This window comes from Linepithema humile, chromosome 2 (assembly GCF_040581485.1).
Source record: "Linepithema humile isolate Giens D197 chromosome 2, Lhum_UNIL_v1.0, whole genome shotgun sequence".
Classification (NCBI taxonomy): domain Eukaryota; kingdom Metazoa; phylum Arthropoda; class Insecta; order Hymenoptera; family Formicidae; genus Linepithema; species Linepithema humile.
In genome coordinates, this window is record NC_090129.1 from 8,396,919 (window position 1) to 8,415,217 (window position 18,299).

The following is an 18,299-nucleotide window of genomic DNA, read 5'->3' on the forward strand; positions in this document are numbered from 1 at the left end:
ACCGATCGGCTGTGCCGTGGCGGTGACGCGTGTCCTGGGTAGTCAATTCACAGGCCTGCCATTTGCATTGTGATTCGTTAAGCCTTCACTATCGGCTATTGAGTGACCATCGACGCCGTGAGAGTATGACGAGTACCCGGTCTCGTATTGCAACCTCTCGTTTATTCTCACTGCAGACGAATCAATGTGACCAAAGGCGTCAACTACGGGCTCGTTCGAAAGCCCTGATAACCAATGAAATTTCTCTGCGGTGGGCCCAGCTCTTGCTCGAATTTCAAGTACTATTGATCTATTAATAACATTTCTACACGCTCGAAAAATTTGTTTTACCGCCGCACACGTATGTACGTGATCTACCGCGTAATGATTATAGAACATCGTTTGACTTCGTACGTTTAGACTCAATTTTAACTAAAAATTAATACAATAACCGAGTTAAATGCATTCATATTTTATATGTTTGAAAATTTCTATTTCAATATCGATATGATAAATAATAAGCACTTCTTTATTTGCGTCATACTTTCTCAAAATAATAGATTTTATTTTAAAAGCGTTGTGGCATATTTACTTATCATTATTATTCTATAACAGTAAATGAAATTAATATGTATACATTTTATAACTCCGATATAGCTGATGCGCAAGTATTTAATGTTTCATAAGAATAAACTTTGCATATATATACTTGCGATTTTCTTAACAAATAAATATATTTTAAAAGCTAAGTCAGAAATTGTAAAATTAATTTGAAAAAATAACGTGTCGATTTCGTCAATTGATAAAATTTTCGAACGGTTAGTTTTTAACGACCTTCCAGCATCCGACCATTTTTAAAAAGAACACTTCCTTATTCATCTGAACATTGAAATATTCATCTAATTCGCAATGATTACTCTCGAGTGCGCTGAAACGGCGTCATTTCCGGCTCCACGGTTCGTAAAGTTATGCCCGATGGAGAAGGGGGCTTTTCAATCGACATCCATAGCGCGCCAATCGACATGAATTTTGAAGCGTATCTGATAGCAGCACGCTGCTGCGTAAATATTTAATGAAACATCCTGGCCGCAATATGGGTCCCCGCACTCCACCAGAGGCACCATGAATCCCCGAATCCGACGGCGGTGGCTATACCGATGGACCGCCATTACGTTGATACATAACCCCGTATCTCTCTCTTCATATATTGATAGCGCGCGTGCATTATTGATGAGTCCGTTATATTTATGGCTCGTTTTAAAACTCGCCAATCATTTCTCGCGGCGGACGTTTCGCGTGGCGATCGATCGAGCATTGAACTGGCGTGTATAAAATTTTGAGTGTCAGCGCAAGATTTTAAAACGAGCGCGTCTGAATCCGATCATAGCGATTGCAGATATTATTTATGCAAGAGTGTGCTTCACATGACAACATGTAAAATTCGCGATTTTGTCTGCACAGAAATTTTACAAGTTGCTAAAGACTGTTGCATTGTAAAAGAACGACACTTTTTATAATTTCTATATACTCTCAAAAGCGTTTATGAAAAATAGTTTACCAAGAAGATCGCTTCGAGAATATTAGATGTATAAAGCAACGATATTCAGTGGCGCTTACGAGTTCGCACGCACAATCCCCTCCGGCATGTCCGGACAAAGCTGATTTTTATGTTCGAATCCTCTAGTCGAGACGTATATATGGGATACGTGGAGATTGAAGGGACACGCGTGAAAAGGGTGCGGAAGTAGGAACGATGTAAACGATACATGGCCCGCGGAAATATTCTCAGGAGGCCCGAAAATCGTAGCGCGGAATGTCTGCGATACGTTGTAAATGTTTATCAATGATAATGCCGTAAATTCATAATTTCACACCCTAGCGCCTAAATGCCGAAGTTATTTCGTTTGTTAATCAATATTATTATTTGAATCCTTATAAATTAATCGATTGCGGAACTTGCGTTACATAAAACACATACCAATTAGATGAATAAAGCGTATACTAACGATGTACGAAAAAAACCTTGATAGTGACGCTTCGTTTCTAATACGCTCGCATCGATTCTGAGAGGGAAACCTTGTATTCAGCACTACTACAAGCCAGTGACATCATATTGTGATCCCCCATACAGAGTTATACCATAACTGTCTGATATGCCTCTTTCTACTCTCTTTACGCACTTCGCCCCCATAAAGTTATGGACGAGTATCGACGTTGTCGTCATCGATCGATCAAATTTCAAGCGCTAACAGGTGTCATGAAGACTGCCTCGTGACAAGAACAAGTTTTTCTACTTTACCGTTTTTTTTCGACTTCTTTGCAATCGAGCATCTTATCGATCATCCCTAATACAAAACTTGCGAAACTGTTGCACCGTATTGGACTTGATATATCTCGCGCATAAATTTTTTTGAGTCTCTATCGTCGTGTTGATAATCCATATAAGTTCTTAAATTCTAAATTTTTTAATAAAAAATTAACAACAATAAAAAGGAGACACATCTTAATGGAAAATTGTCTTTGTGAAATATGATTAATAAACGTTTGTACGATTTAGATTTATTTTTGAAGAAATATTTAAATATAATGTTGTATTGTAATCTTTATACCCTCTCGTATTTGTCATACTTGTTTCGCTGAATGTCGTTTCATATATGTCGAGATACCATAATAATTTTTACAATACACGCCATTCAATGTCAACGTTGCAACGGGACAAAACACCCTTGTGGCATGGTATTATTTTCCCTCAAATCTCAGCTGACAGCGACAAAGGAGACTCTCGCGTTCTTATGCGTCCAACGTTACCCAAAAGCTACGCCACCCTTGCGTGCATACCGATCCTTTCAAATATAAGAAAAACATCTCGTGACAGAGCGACGGAGCGAAATATATCAAAAGTTTGCATATTTTTCTCTATATTTTATCGCGAAAATAAATAGCTAGCAAAATAAAATTAATTATTAATGTAATTTCTTTCTTTTTCGACCATTTCTTCTCATTTTCCTTTTTAGTCTGTATTCAGTTCAATAGATTTTGAATTAAAAATGATGTTTAAAATAATTTTATATTGATAGAAAAGGATTTTTCATTCAATAATCGTAAAATTCTATAAACGGTAGCTGAATTAAACTTGTAATTTGTAAAAGGTGGCATTTTATAGATATAAAATGATATTTCTTATACGTTCAATTTCTTATTGAGCTATATATTACGTTATATCTAGCTGCAAAATTTCATACATGAAATTGCATCGCAAGTTCACATAGAATCCTCTCGTGTTGTGTATACTTGGAAACAAGCATGATGGCATGTGAGCATATGTAACAATTGCATCGTGCATCGACTGGATTAGAATCTAAATTCGCCGTAATTCCTTGATTCTTCGATTGGAGAGGAATCGCAATGACTTTAGGCGTACTTTTCACCTCCAACCACAAACGGTATACTCATGCATTATGCATCTTACGATTCGGATTCGTGGTTTAAAGTGCAATTAAAGACAGTAGATTCTTTCACGGTGAAAAGCGTCTAATTGCAACGCACAACGAACGTACTATTCTTCTTACGAAATATACATGCCTTTCTTTCGCAAACGCTTTTACACCGTAAGATTTATATTTTTGACAAGAGCGCTGACTCATTGCATTTATAATTTAACGGGGTTGACGTTGGAGAAAAACGTTCACCTCGAACACAAAATATTTCACCATCGCGTTGTGGCGCAAGTATGGCTGACTTTAATGACCGCGCTTAAGGGATGAGATGTACGAACGGGTCATTTCGCGAGGACATTTATAAATGACAAACCGGGAGCAACACTATAACCGGTCGACTATACCCTGACTTGGCCGCCGCGCTGTTCCGGCTAAAGAGGATGTAGGGAGCTTCAAAGGGGGTGCTACAAGAACGGGAGGGTTGCCGTAGGTTGGATCTCGATCGGGAGGGAAACTCTGAGGATAGTGGTTTCAGACACACGCACACACACGTACACATCCGCGCGTACTCGTACACAGTTGCAATACACGGAGGGTCATGCACATTCGGAGGTTGCTTGGTAATGGCTTCGGTTTATTAATGACCGGTCAGCTGAGTTAGCAGCCAACGTGTATTCCACGCGAGGCGCTGCTCTAACTACACAAATACCGCGATACGTAGGTATACTCCACGTACACACAGCAGCGACCGCACAAAAGGTATACCCAGGAGCAACATCTACTTCTTGATATGCTTCGCTCGCGACGAAAAACTGCTTAAATCTCGAGTGTGAAAATACGCAGCTGTCTTTCTCGCTAATGACCTTCTTGAGTAAAACGTCAGGCATCATTAATTACTTATGCTAAGAATGCTACTAATGCACTGTTATAACTTGGTTCTGAATCGTTCTTATTTTATGAAATTTTATCCAGAAGAAGATGATACGAAAATATAGCGGATAAAGATTCCCATATAAAATTAGAACTAAATTTTTCAGTTGAAATTAATAACATCTACTGATTTCTTGAATTTCTTGAATACTCTTATAACTTGTGGCATAATATTGAATTAAAAGCACGTTTTTAATTTCGATGAATACATTACTTTTAGATGGAAAATGTATCGCTTTCATTTCCATGGAAAGAAAACAGAATTTTTACAACATAGAGATAATTGTTCTCGATAGATTAATAACTGTAAAAAGAGCATTCATGTTTTTTTTTATCAACTTATGTTATTTTCATCGAATTCTACTTATACATGTTCCAGTATAATAATATTATTTATATACTTATTCTGCTTTATGTTGCTAAAATTCGCAGCGGTACATACAATATATTCCGAAATTGTACCGTATCCTGCAATAATTGTATTCTACAAACGTATTCTGCAGACAGACCACCGTTATGACTTGGATAATAATATGCGTAACATACAATTTCAAAAAGCAGAGTAAAGCTGCAAGAGAAAGCAGCTCTACTTATTTTTTAGCTAGTCGTTCTTCTTCATCTGAAATATATCAATTTTTTTAAATTTGCTATTCACGATAGCGTGCATTTAAACGAATAAAATATTTCAGATTATTACAAATATATTTTAATTTTATTTATAACTCCATTAAATTTTTATAAAATATAATAAAATTATATAAATGCAAGTATTTTTGAGACTGTATGTATATCACATACGCACACAAACATGTAATATTTTACATCGATTGCCCGTGACAAATTACTTAAGCGTCGTAAGTAGTACTTAAAGAGATTAACGCATCAGGATGCGCGTAATGCTGGTGAAAGGTTTTACAAAGAAAATTGTCTGCGCGGATAACGACGACGAGATATGGCAACTTGATCAGCTCATGTATCGCGCATATTCATGGGACACGTCTTTCTAATGAAGCTGAAAACACTCTCTTGAAAGAGGGGAGATTTCTATCGAACGATAGGATTGATGTCGCCGTAAGAATTTAAGATGAATAACCTTGCATTGTGGCGGCACAATGACACCAGCGATCGTTCGCGAACGGAGCCTTACCGTTACGCTGCTCCTGCGCGTCCTGCATAGCAATTTCCATCTTCGTGTACGAGCGCGCTCTCATCAACGATTTGTGCGAACCGTCTTGGTCGCATATACTATTTCGCAATTTAAATTACTAACTGCTTTACATAACGCTATTGTGTACCGCTCACACGCAAGTCGGCCCGTGTTTCTCCCGTCATCTTTTTCGCCAGGAATATTTGGAAACAGATAGCTTCCTGCGAAAACAATTAACGCGACTGATGTAATTACTGATTAGCGACTGCAACTTATATATATAATTTCAATAATTCTGCATTATGTTTTTAAATATGTAATGAAAAATTTAGATATTTGTCGGTATAAATCGCGCTGATTTATGCTTTCAAATTGATGCAAGTCTAATTATTTATAGTAAGCAATTAATTACGATACATCGTACATTAATTTAAACATTTAATTACGATTATGTAGTAGTCAAATTTAGCAGATATCATGTTAAATCGGTGTGTCGTCAAAGAGGAAAACGCATAAAGCATATCTCATTTCAGTGGCAGTAATATTTCGCGACTCGGGCGACGGGATTAATTTTCGAGTTATTAAGCGTGACCGCAAAGTGGCATGCGTGAATGTCGTGCGCGATGCACGTTCGTCAGCTAGGATTCGCGTTTTAATTTGAATACGGTCGCAGACAGAGAGAAGCGCATGGGCTGGAATGAAAAGCGGAAGGAGCGTCGGACTGGGTATGCCGGAGACGCGCTGCCGCTTCTATTCGTCTATCTGCTAAATCACGTAGATATCTCCTCTTTCTCGGTATCCATCGTAAATATAGAAGTGGCGCCAGATACAGTAAATTTCGCAGCGCCGCGTCAGCATTGTTGAGGCTTAAAATGGAACGCGGGTGCGCGCTGAAAAAGATACGTCTGCAACCTGACAAAGCGACAGCAACGGTCTAAATGCTTGTTAACACGCGACGTTTATCTGCCAGGCACTCGCGAACCCCATAAACGCTACGTATTTGACAAAACGAAATTCGAAAATCATGCAACGTCACTATTTGCTCTGCGCGTTTTACGGTGAATGTGAAAGCGCGAAAACAAATCTACTAAATTAAAGTACGTGTTCATTAAAGCTCTCATTATGCAGACTGCAATATAATAGTTTATTTGAATTTACGCGCATTTGTAGCAACACACTCCCGCGTATTATTAGATTAAATATTTATTTTACTAGACGTTATATAGAAAATTGATATGGAATAATGCTCACGATAAATGAATTCTATTTTCGAAGAAATGCAGATTTTGAAGGATTAATTGCTCGAAATACCGATTAGATGCATTCGAGACGAATTAACATAAACATATGCGTTTTTGCGAGATTAATTCCAGAACTGGTTGGAGCGAACGCGAAGAACGTCAGACGAGACATAAATAAAGCGAAATTTAAGGGCTACAGAGGCAGGCAGGGAAGACAGGTACAATGCGGGAACGGGGCTGGATGGAGTGTATAATTACCGTTGTGCAAGTTAGCGTAGTTCTGTTCAGTTTGGTTCCAGTCTGCGAGCTTGAATTATAAGTTGCGAAGGAAGACACGAATTAGGCTCGAGACCTGTGCGTCGTCGTAGACACCCGGCGCGTCGCGTCGGGCGAATATAAACGTTCCTGGATAATCTCCGGATTAATTTCACCTGTCCTGTTAGAGTTCATGACTCTGACCGTGAGTTATCATCCAATTATCTCATCCAGATAAATTTTTCCGCCCGCCACAATGAGATAACTCGAACCTTGCCTGTTATTAACGATGTAAAAAGTACAAACAAAAGTCCGCGAGCAGAATGTAAAGTCAATACACAAGATACATTTCTTTGACCAACTTTTCTTTGGCAAAAATATCGAAGCATCAATAATTTACAAATTATAAATAATTGATAAAGAGTTTTTACAAAACTTCAGCATCTTTAATGGATAAGAAAATTAATATTACAGCTGATTTCAAGTGATCTTTAATGGAATTTTAATTTGAAGATTATTTACAAAAATAATATTAAAAGTTTTAAAGTTGCGACAAATGATGACCTCCTTCGACATTTTTGTCAAAGAAAAATTAAATTATTCAAATTATTCAATGAATCTGTTATTAAAAAGAGCATTTGATTTTTTAGACTCTATCTATCAGATGTAGACATTTTTTCTTTTTGCGATAAAAAAAAAGGAAATTTTCTACGATATATTTAAATAGTTTATAAAAGTTTAGATTTTTCATAAATATTGATTTGTGCTACTCTATCGAGTATATCTGAGAACTCTGTGAAAGAGCTGAAGAGATCCAAACCCTAAGTGACTAATTAATCGGCGATAGCCTTTCACCGTGGTGTTATTAATGCCTCTGAAACTAATACACGCGCGTTGGTAGACCATTAAAACGCCACAGGTGAATTTACAAGTCGCGACGCGCGATGTTTACGACGTTGTGCCCATGACGATACGCTAGGCTGGTGGTTCGAGACGTCCGGCCAGTCGGTCTGGGGCGTTGGCAACGATCCTGGTTACTTGTCGCACGTTCGTATGGTTGACACATTCGACCTGGGCCTGGAAGACAAGGCCGCAGTGCCAGCTTCCCTTTCCACACGCTTTTTCTTGCTGCGTACGCGAATTCAGTCGCGTTGACCCGTTTCTCGATTGATCGGTTCTGCCGTTGACGTTAATGCATAAATCGTGCGTTCATTAGAATTATTGGAAATTTGAAAACAATTTCGAAAATCTATTCATTACACGATTGTACATAATATTAAAATAAATTGAGAAGATAATAGTAGAAAAATATTTTGTCAGGTCGTTTGCCGTAAAATGATTATCAAATAATTACGTGTATGAGTTGTTTATTTTTAAAGCAACGACTGTTACACTTGCTATGTCGATTTTAATTATATATGGAAAATTAAATGTATACCATACTGAACATAAATGCTTTACAAATCAGTGCAAAATATTGCAGTAAGATGTGTAATATCGATAGAAATAATTTCTATCTACGTTGAATGAGCAAAGAATTTCATGGAATACAATTTTAAAGCGATTCTGCGATCCTAAAAAGTAAGAGCCTGTACAAATTAAACATTTAGTTTAATGAATCGTGAGGTGGCTTCAGCCTACTGCATTGTTCGGCTGGAAATCTTATCTCATTACGTTAAAGGAAGTCCGATCCGGTCGTGGGTCGCGCACAAGCACGGGGAATTGCCTGGCCGGTAACAGAGAGCGACATGTTAAACACATCGTGGCCAACTGGACATAAGCCATGTAAGTATGCACGCTACGTGGCTAAGAGCTGGAATGCTCGCACGCTCTGAGGAAAAGATAGAAACCTCAAGACGGGAACAAAGAGAGAAAAAGAGTGGAAGAAAGAGAGACGGTGGGGTGGGAGAGGAGACGGAGATCGAAATGCCGGGTAAAAAACTAGTGAAAGAGAAGCGCAAGTCTCTCTTTGCAAGGCAACAAAACTTAATGGAGAGAAAAAGTCAGTGAAAAACAAGACAAAACCGCGAAGCCTTGTTCGCTTGCGATCCGATTGAGCGCATTCTGGTGTGTGCTACGGATACTGCGAATAATTAATATCTATTAATAATATTAATTATAATAAGAATTTCGAGTATTTCATAGACATTTATTAACAGGAAAATATTAACCAATGTCGTTTTCTTCGATAACTGATAAATATAGTGATAGAAAAAATATATATTAATATAACATGATTCGTACGAATCTTTATATAAATATTAAAATTTCTAATTATCCTTATTATTGATTAAATGTCGCATGCGTTTAAAGAACTCGATTCTCAGAACATGGAAATAGCGCGGTGAGCCGAGCATCAATCATTCGATTGTCCACGTGAAAGAGTACGAATGACAAGTACGCAAGAAACGAATGCACGGAAAAAGACGGCACTCACTACACACACCTCCTACGATAGCCGTAGAGCCGCAGCGGGGACTTTCTGCCGGTCCGTGATGCATGATAGGTCTGCCGAGAATTTATGCCTGCGTCGTGCGCGCGGCGACGATCCATTTATTCGATATCAGAATATGGAAATATTACGCCGCTGATGTCTCGGGTTACTCCGTGAGACCTCTACTCACCTTGAATCCGTAATACTCCCATGGGTAAAGCCCGCATATCCACTCGCCGTCTCCCTCCTTGCATCCTTCATCTTCCTTCCTCGCGTTCCCTATCTTTCCCTTCCCCTTCCGCCGCTCCGCCCCGCGGCCGGGATATGCGCGTACCTCGTAATATTCGCTCTATCAACCGCGAACAAGTTTACGTTTGCAAACGGGAAGTGTCACTTTATAGTCCGTCGTGGAAACAACCTCTCAAAGTTCTCCCCAAAAGACATCAATAAGACGCCGGCAGCTCAGCTGGCATTCTCAGGGCGGGCTAACTCGCCCACCTATGCCTGCCGGATTTAGGAGGGATAGCCGAATACGATACGAAACTGATTTTCGGCAAGGCTCAAGAGGGGTGCTCAATCGACGGTGGTTTGCGGCAACCGAGAAATATCGAAAGTGTGCACTTCGCAGAATGCGGAATGAGGCCGGTCGGGATCGGGCATTACAAACGATTTGACCTAATCGGGCCGAGTGGAAATGCACGTGGTGGAGCTTTGCTGCTCGCGCGATATTTCCCTGTCGCGTCGCGGATATGCCGCTCTACGTGCACGTTAGCGGCGAGAGCGTCGACTTCGATCGGCCAGCTTCGATTTAACGAGGAGTCGACTCGATTTAAGCCGAGCCCAGCGCGAAACTCCTTAAAAGTCGACGTAACAAATCTTTCCTTATCACTTTTTTCTATCATTTAAATTCTAGAATTATGTAATATTATAATACCACGAGTGCTTGCTCTTGTTGCAATTAAAACGCACGTTATATAAGTAAGTTCTATTTCTTTCATTATATCAATTATTTTCGGAAAAGTTGAACCATAGAAATAATTATTTTGCATCAATTGCATTTACATTTCAAAACAATTTGTAGTTTAGAATTTTGGCGCTACGCGTGAGATTTCTTCTACTAATTTGGATTACACATACGTATAACAATACTCAGCCATATGCGTTTTAGATTATTACACCCTTCCGGAGATATGACAAATCGTGGTAAGATTTGTATACGCTTGCGAGTGACAAATAAGAAATCGCATGCGGTACGTGAGCGCCTCTGGCGTAACATCCCATCGTGGATATAGCTTCCAAACTCGCACGTTCTATCCGGCACGGATCACGGCGCGGAGAAAGAACGCGATGCACATTCGATGTGTCGGTGTGCACCTCGCCAGTGTGCCACGCACGTATGGAATCGGTGTTAGTGATAGTAGGTTGGGAAAATATGGCACGTGAAATATCGGATTCTGGGTTTATGCGCGCCAGTTCTCGAGGCGAGCGAAGAATATCAATTTTGACGTTTCTCCGTTCATGCGCGAGAGGGAAAGCGGGGAAGGGGGGTACTTCATGCGACGACGACGGAATTCCTATAAAAGTCGATATGTTCCTATTTCAGTCAATACGAGGCTGAATGCACGATAAAATCACATGGAACGGCGATCGATATCGCGCCAATACCAACCTGGTATTTGGGCCGTTTGATTTACATCATCTTTCGTCAATCCCTCGATCGATCATGATCGAACTTCTTCGATTGTCCACTTGAATTTCGAGCAATCTTCACATATTGGCAAAGTTGAAGCATGTAATTGTTTTTATTGCGCGAGAAGATATTAATAATCAAATAGATGTTTATTCTGTCAACTCGTAATTGTAATATGCAAAGTTCTCGTATTTATACTCAAGATATATATAGAAGAAAAATGGATGTTGTGTGTCAAAATTAATTTTTAACAATACATTAATTAATTTTTAAATTATTTTCTATAATACGCGGCACATAAAATTATTTTGAATTTGTCACGAATTATAAATCATTTAAAAAGTAAGCTTTATTAGAATATTTTAAATAATTATATTAATAAGATATTATTAGCTGTTATCAATAATTGATGTATAATCTCAAAATGTCATTATCATATTGATTGCTTGAAAAGCAAAGGACCAATAATAACATCTATGACAATTATTCATTATCTAATTATTCCAGATATTTTAGCTTTTGTTTGGGATATATAAGCACCGAGAGATATTGATAGACGAGCAAATCACCGCAAAATATATGATTGCGTTCCAAAATCCCCGTAAAAATATAGAAGGCGGAATCCCCTTTTGACGTTCGGGCCATAAATGAAATAAAATGATATTTCTTCGATAAGAAGCGCGCACGGGGAAGAAGAAAGCCGCTTTATTCAGGGGCGAGCAAGCACGGTGGACGGTGGTCAAGCCATCGGACGGGTTCTGGAACGTAGAATCTAAGCGAATCTCCCCAAGTACTCTATCAAATCTAGGGTGATATTGGCGTAAAGCCCATCATATGTCAATTCTCTGCGTCTCTAGCTTATACCGTATGAAAGATGAATTCGTGAGAGAGACAACATATTTCAAAATTACGCAACAGTCGCGCGTCTTATTAGCATCGGTAATTATTGCAATTATTTGTTTTGCATGCGTGAGATAAAAAATAATAATCTTTTATAAAATAACCAAGTTGGACTGATTCATAAATTTGTTAAAAAATATTCCTATTGTAAGACATTATAAATATTGCTTATTTTCGTTTTATCATATCACGTATACATTTTCAAATAATCTGCGGCTTCAGTTTGCATTGTTTTTCTTCATCTCATTATCATATAGGTACGTAACATGTATCATCAAATTTCTAGCAGCGCATCCAATTTGAAATTCGCATCTGCTCTTCCTTACGGTGATACAAGCTACAGATAATTCCAGTATGCACACCACGTCCAATTAATTATGCGGCAAAAGAAATGAGTGTAAACTAATCTTCTGGTGACATCTCCATGTTATATGTTTCTAAATAGGAATTATATGTAACCCTCTCTTGGTTCGAGAATATTCTGTGACTCATTTCTAGATACCCCTTTTAATTACTTGCACGGCAATGCTGATTCTTTATATCAATATGTCCTCATTAAAAATAATTATCACTATTTCTAATGCAACTGCTATTTAGAACGGCAGATGTTTTTCTATCAATCTTAATGGATATATTATTTATGATATTTGTATAATTAAAATAATTATTAAGCATTAGCATATTATTTTAGAAATAACAGAGATGCACTAAATGCATTAAAAAATCTAATATTATTACCAAATCGCTCGATAAACGTTATAACAATAGTAATTTTAGATAAATTTATGAAATGTAAAATTTACATTTTACAAAACATAATTGTAAATATACTATCACTGCGAATTGAATTAAAATTTAATAGCAAATAATTGTATTCTTGTTGACAAACGATTCGGCGATATTTTATTACGAAGATCGACGCGATACTGCCAGCGTTCATCCAGCGACGATAAAAATCTTTATTGCATTGGTCGATCCTTCAATTTCGAAAACTTGCTAAGGCCGTACATTCTCGCGGCTCGGACGGTCCACTGGATTATTATTATCGTCATCCCCGCAAACTCCTCGCGAAAGTGCCGGATATCATATTATCCACGCGGCGTGACCTATCCCCATCCATTATTCTTTATCTCGCAGAGATATAAAAGAAATGCATTACTTATATCAAGATTGCTGGCCATTCCTTCTGCGCGATTCTTTTTACTGTTCTCCTTTTCGTGTGACCAATATCGGATGATACGTACGAAGCACTTTGTCAATTCCGGCCTTCCATTCAGCATATGCGCTTCATGCTTCCGCTCCGTATACAGGAAAACTGTCTTATTTATGGTTTTAATATCACGGTAACATTACACGTCATGATCGATAACGCGCGTGAACCAAAAAACAAACGATCGTCATTTCTTTCCATCGCCGAAAAATTTAAGAACGAGATTACTTATCGACATTAATGCAATCTTATTAAATATATACTTTTTTTATTTTTAGGCTAAAATTTGAATATTTTTGGATAATATAAATTGTGTTCATGAATTATAAGTATAGTTTTAATCATTTTCTAATTTTTCTTTAATATCATGAAGCTTTACTTTCAAGTTTTATTATATATTTTAAGAAATAATTAGAAATTACATTGTAATGTTAAAGGTATTAATATAATTTATCATAATATTACTGCCATCGATATAGCGTTAGCACGATAAAAATATTTCGTTATTGATTGCTCAAGTTTACGTCTTTCATAACTTGTTGTTTATCAGACAATGACACGGAATTTTTCTTCAAAGGAAACGGAATCGTTTCCGGTAGTCCGTCTTATTGTCGTTAATGAAGAACATGTGGATCTAATGCATAAACCGTGTCGCAGTCATTGTACTTCTACCACTTGCCTTCTTTAATGCGATGTTTCCTATTGTCTTGTCTATACTGTTTCATAGAACCGTACATCCGCGACACGCCGAATCTTCCGGCCAAATCGAGCGCTTTGAAAATTTTTTGTCATTAACGTCGCAATCGGATTTCATATTATACGTACGTCTTCTTTGTTATAACTTGCTCTTTAGTGATCCCTAACAAGTATAATTAGTTTAAAATAATTATAAAAAATATTTCAAAAGCAATACAATTTTATTTTAAATATAAATAATACTTAGAAAATTAATTTCTTCTATGAACTAAAATAACTCTGATTTTTCATTTCCATGAAAAGGAATTTTCGTTTCCATGAAAATCACGCATTGATAGTATGCAAATAATCTCATTCGCAAGGGTCCAAGAAGTCACTTCCTGTTTAGCGTGTACGACTTCACCTGTTCTGCGTAGAGTACGCTACGACTGCTGCGAAATTTTTAAGTAGCTAAATTGTCGGCATACCTGTCGAGAGAATGTACAGGAAGGTGTAAAAAAAAAGAAACAGGGATAGGCTGAATAAGTGGATATCGGTGTTCTGGGTATTTCGCATGATTATTAATTAGCCGGACATTTTTAACGTATTTTGAAAGTCAACAGCGTGAAATGTGACATATCCGGAAATGGGAGTAGGCAGGTCGTTGCGTGCATCCGTATGTGAAGTGAGTCTCTAAAATGCGCATACGATTTATGCTCGGCCTATTAACTCGCTACGGTTCCACACTGGAGAGGGGTTTTTTTTTCTGTAATCGTATAAACACAAAATAAAGCTAATCTACAGCATCATAATTGGAGAGCGGTGTTACGCAACACGCAGCTGACATATCAGATAAATGCAAGTGAATTAAAACCGTCCAATTATGCGCGTTAAAATAAGACTCAGTCACTTTTAACCGGTAATTATTTAAAAAGAGATAGCGTAGCATTGTATACGCTCTGCATTTCACCTCAAGCAATGTCGACAATTTATTCCAAGCAAACCGTCTGCCGAGTGCGATACGCGTTTATTTCCGCGAAACGGTTTTTGCCGATTTTGCATAATAATCATGTGTTACGTGGTATAATTATGAATTTAATTAGAATTTGATATTAATTTTTTCTGTTACTGCATCTTGTATAAAATTCTACGTTTTAACGCAATAGAAACGTGACATCTATGATCTGTCGATTATCATAATTTCTTGGAGGAAAAGTTATAATGCGCAGCAGGTAATTTGAACACGTAGACGGAGACACATGTCTACGATTAGGACATCGTCCAAAAATAAGCCGAAACCACCTGTATAGCTCGGTCGAATGACACCGGTATTAATAATATTCAAGGTGAAATTAGCGGCTCACCTATAAAATCGAGACGGAGGGCACGTGCCCCCGAAAAGAAAGAAAGCACGTTACGGGCGCGAGCGGGGCAGGTGATGACCGCGTCGGCGGAGAGACCGCTTGCCCGCGGGGGTGTTAAATGAGATCCGCAGAAGAATAAGAGGTCAGTCAGGTGCAGGAATATGAATTAGAGAGAGGATCGTGGCTCGATTTGTGCGAGCACGTGCAGTCTCGAATTTTATCGCGGTTCAACGTAACTCGCTGCCCTCTGCGCCCCAGAGGCAGCCCAGCTGCTCATTCCACTTTGGGCAACGTCTTTTATGCCTCTCTTCGCGAGCCTTACTTAGAGAGCCTCCGATGAATTTCTTATTTCGCTTTAGCGAATACCATTGCCACCGACCGCGAAAAATAATACGCTGTTTTGCCGACTTGCGTTGAAATTAGCGCAAATAATAATCTTTTATTGATTAAATTTAGATAAGATATTTTGCAGTGTATTTTTTTCGTTTTTATTTGCCAGAAAGTTCGGAAAAACAATTTCGCTTAGCGTAATCGAAAAATTAATTATTCAACGTATGCAAATCGATTTGAAAATTGAACTGTCAGGTGCATGTACATCGACTAGATGCGCGAAGGTGCAGCAGGTTCATAAACGACGGCCCCACCTTATCCGCTGACCTGTCGTCTCTCCAAAGATTCAGCGGAAGCGAGCGATTTGACCGCTTTTACAGAATGCTTGCTTTGACCTCGCTACGCTTTATAATACGTTCATGTGAGCGTATCGAGCAAGAGCATTATTCACAATTATAAGAACTTATAACGCTGTGTCCATGCGAACGCATTAGAACCAAAAGCATTATTCATATGAGTTTGTAGCGTGGGAATGCATGAGAAATAAAAAATAATTTTAGTTACAATAATAAATAATTAATGAGAAACATTATCAGTGATATATAAATTTATGGTTTATGTTTTACTCTTAGTAATATAAGCAAAAAAGATTAAATATTTTTCACTTCAAACTTTACAAAATAATGCATGTAGAAAATGACTCTTAAAAAAGTGCAACTTTAAGGATTTTACATTCTTAATAAATGTCTCTGTTTTTCTCCCTTTCTTTTAAATAATTTTATAAGACGAATAATAGAATATTTATTACGCAATATTATTGACAATCGTATAGAAATATATGAATGCGTTGCTATTATGCTTTTCAACGGAGGTAGATGCGCGTCAGCGTCAGTAAGCGGCGGGTTTAATAAAATCGCGACACGTATCGTGCGTGCCTGCAAAAACATATTTTTCATCGCGTTCCAGGAAGTTCGCTTATTAAGGACTCGGTTCTCTCGGAGAGGCGCGATCGCCGGACGCCTCTCGAGCGTAACCGTCAAGTAAAACGTGCGACGAATGGCCGGCTCGATAAATGAGGCAATAAATTCTCTTGAATATAACCGAAAGTTACTGAGACTCTCATCTCCTTGTCTGTATCTCTCAACACAATTGGTCGTGCGGAAATTTTACGAGGACGCTTGACTATTATGCATGTATTGTATAAATATCTTGCCATCCTGTACTATCTGTAATATCTGTGATACGCGCATGCTGAATTATCTTTATTAAGATATGAATTGCAAATAATCATAAGGAAAAATTTCTATCTGTCCATAAGAACAAGATTTCAGAGCTATTCCCGCTTAATTGCAAAATAATATTATTTATAGTGTCGATAAGCAAACAATTTTTTAGCTTTGTCTTACAATGAGAGTGACGGCGTTATTCGCAAGGCGCTTAGCGCAGAGCTCAGCTCAGTTTCCGCTATTTGCGCCTGATATTTGTATTGATGATCGACCATTATCTCGTGATCAATATCAACATTGTTTCGAAATCCGTGCTCGACCATGGGATTAATTAAGCCATATCTCAATAATGTTGCAATAAAAACAAATTGGACTCACCGATACGATGCGCTGCAGCGGAGTTGTTCTGCTGATCTGCAAAGTTGATCTGTAAAATACGAAAGTAAATCCAAAGATTAGAGCTGTTTAAAATAATTATTTGACAAATAATTGCGCATACTTAACTTTTTACTCATTACATTTATACAAAATATTTAATAAAAGAAGTATATATTTATAAAAAAAATGTATAATGTTTAAAATGATAAATATGTTGAAAGATCTATAATAATTTTATAAATCTTTTACTGAATATTTTTAATTTTAGTAAATAAGTGCGTTACATTGCGTAAAATTCTATGTGCAACATTTTGCAAATAATAGGTAATAGATAAACGATAATTACCTTAAAGTTGCTCCGCCGATGCTCGATGCTCGTCCTGAGCCTCCTCCTCCTCTCAGCATAGGACGATTCACTCGCGAAAATCCGATTATTATTATCGCGCGTTATTTTATACGACACACCCGACGCGTACTTTGTCATTAGGACAAAGATAAATCTCGAATATGATTACACGGATACGTTCGACACCAACAGAAACGACGAAAGAAAAGGAAAAGAATCGAAAGGATTAGTAAGTAATTACTTTTTACGCGCTAGTATCATTACAACTATAATAGGTTTCAGCACAATACTTTTTCTATATTCTCTTTACTAGATGAATATTATGCGCAATTGCGCTTTACGACATTTAAAATATTTGAATATTGTATTGTGCAAATATGTGAATATATATCTAAAGTTAAAATACAGAATACATAGTCGAAAAAATATTCGAATCATTAAACGCGAAAGTTAATTAATAGGACAGTTTTTAATTGATTGTTGCGTATAGAATAATGTTATCTTATCGCGATAATAATCTTAAAAAATAATTATCACGAAGAAAGAAGTTAAAGATGTGGTACGGAATTAGTAATTGAGATAGTAAAAATTGTATAAGGTTAATACGCCGAGTCGAAGCGAGAGCGAACTACGTCTACCACGTACGAGTGTCGCCGTGCGAATCATAAGAGGGCAGTAAATATATCAAGGGTAAAGTCGAACCGTTTCCGATTTGAAGGAATGTGAAAAGTGAGAAACAACTAACACTAAGAGAGAA

General features: G+C 37.7%; 1 long non-coding RNA gene across 1 annotated transcript in view; it reads right to left on the reverse strand.

Annotated features, from left to right (window-relative positions):
* LOC105678867 (uncharacterized) overlaps window positions 1-18,246 on the reverse strand; it is a 55,076-nt gene extending 36,830 nt beyond the window's left edge. Inside the window, exons 1-2 of the long non-coding RNA XR_010888359.1 lie at window positions 17,543-18,246; window positions 17,197-17,245 (exon numbers count right to left, since the gene is read on the reverse strand). This is a non-coding gene — a long non-coding RNA (uncharacterized lncRNA). The remainder of the gene's footprint in view (window positions 1-17,196; window positions 17,246-17,542) is intronic.
* Between the last annotated feature and the right edge of the window lie 53 nt (window positions 18,247-18,299).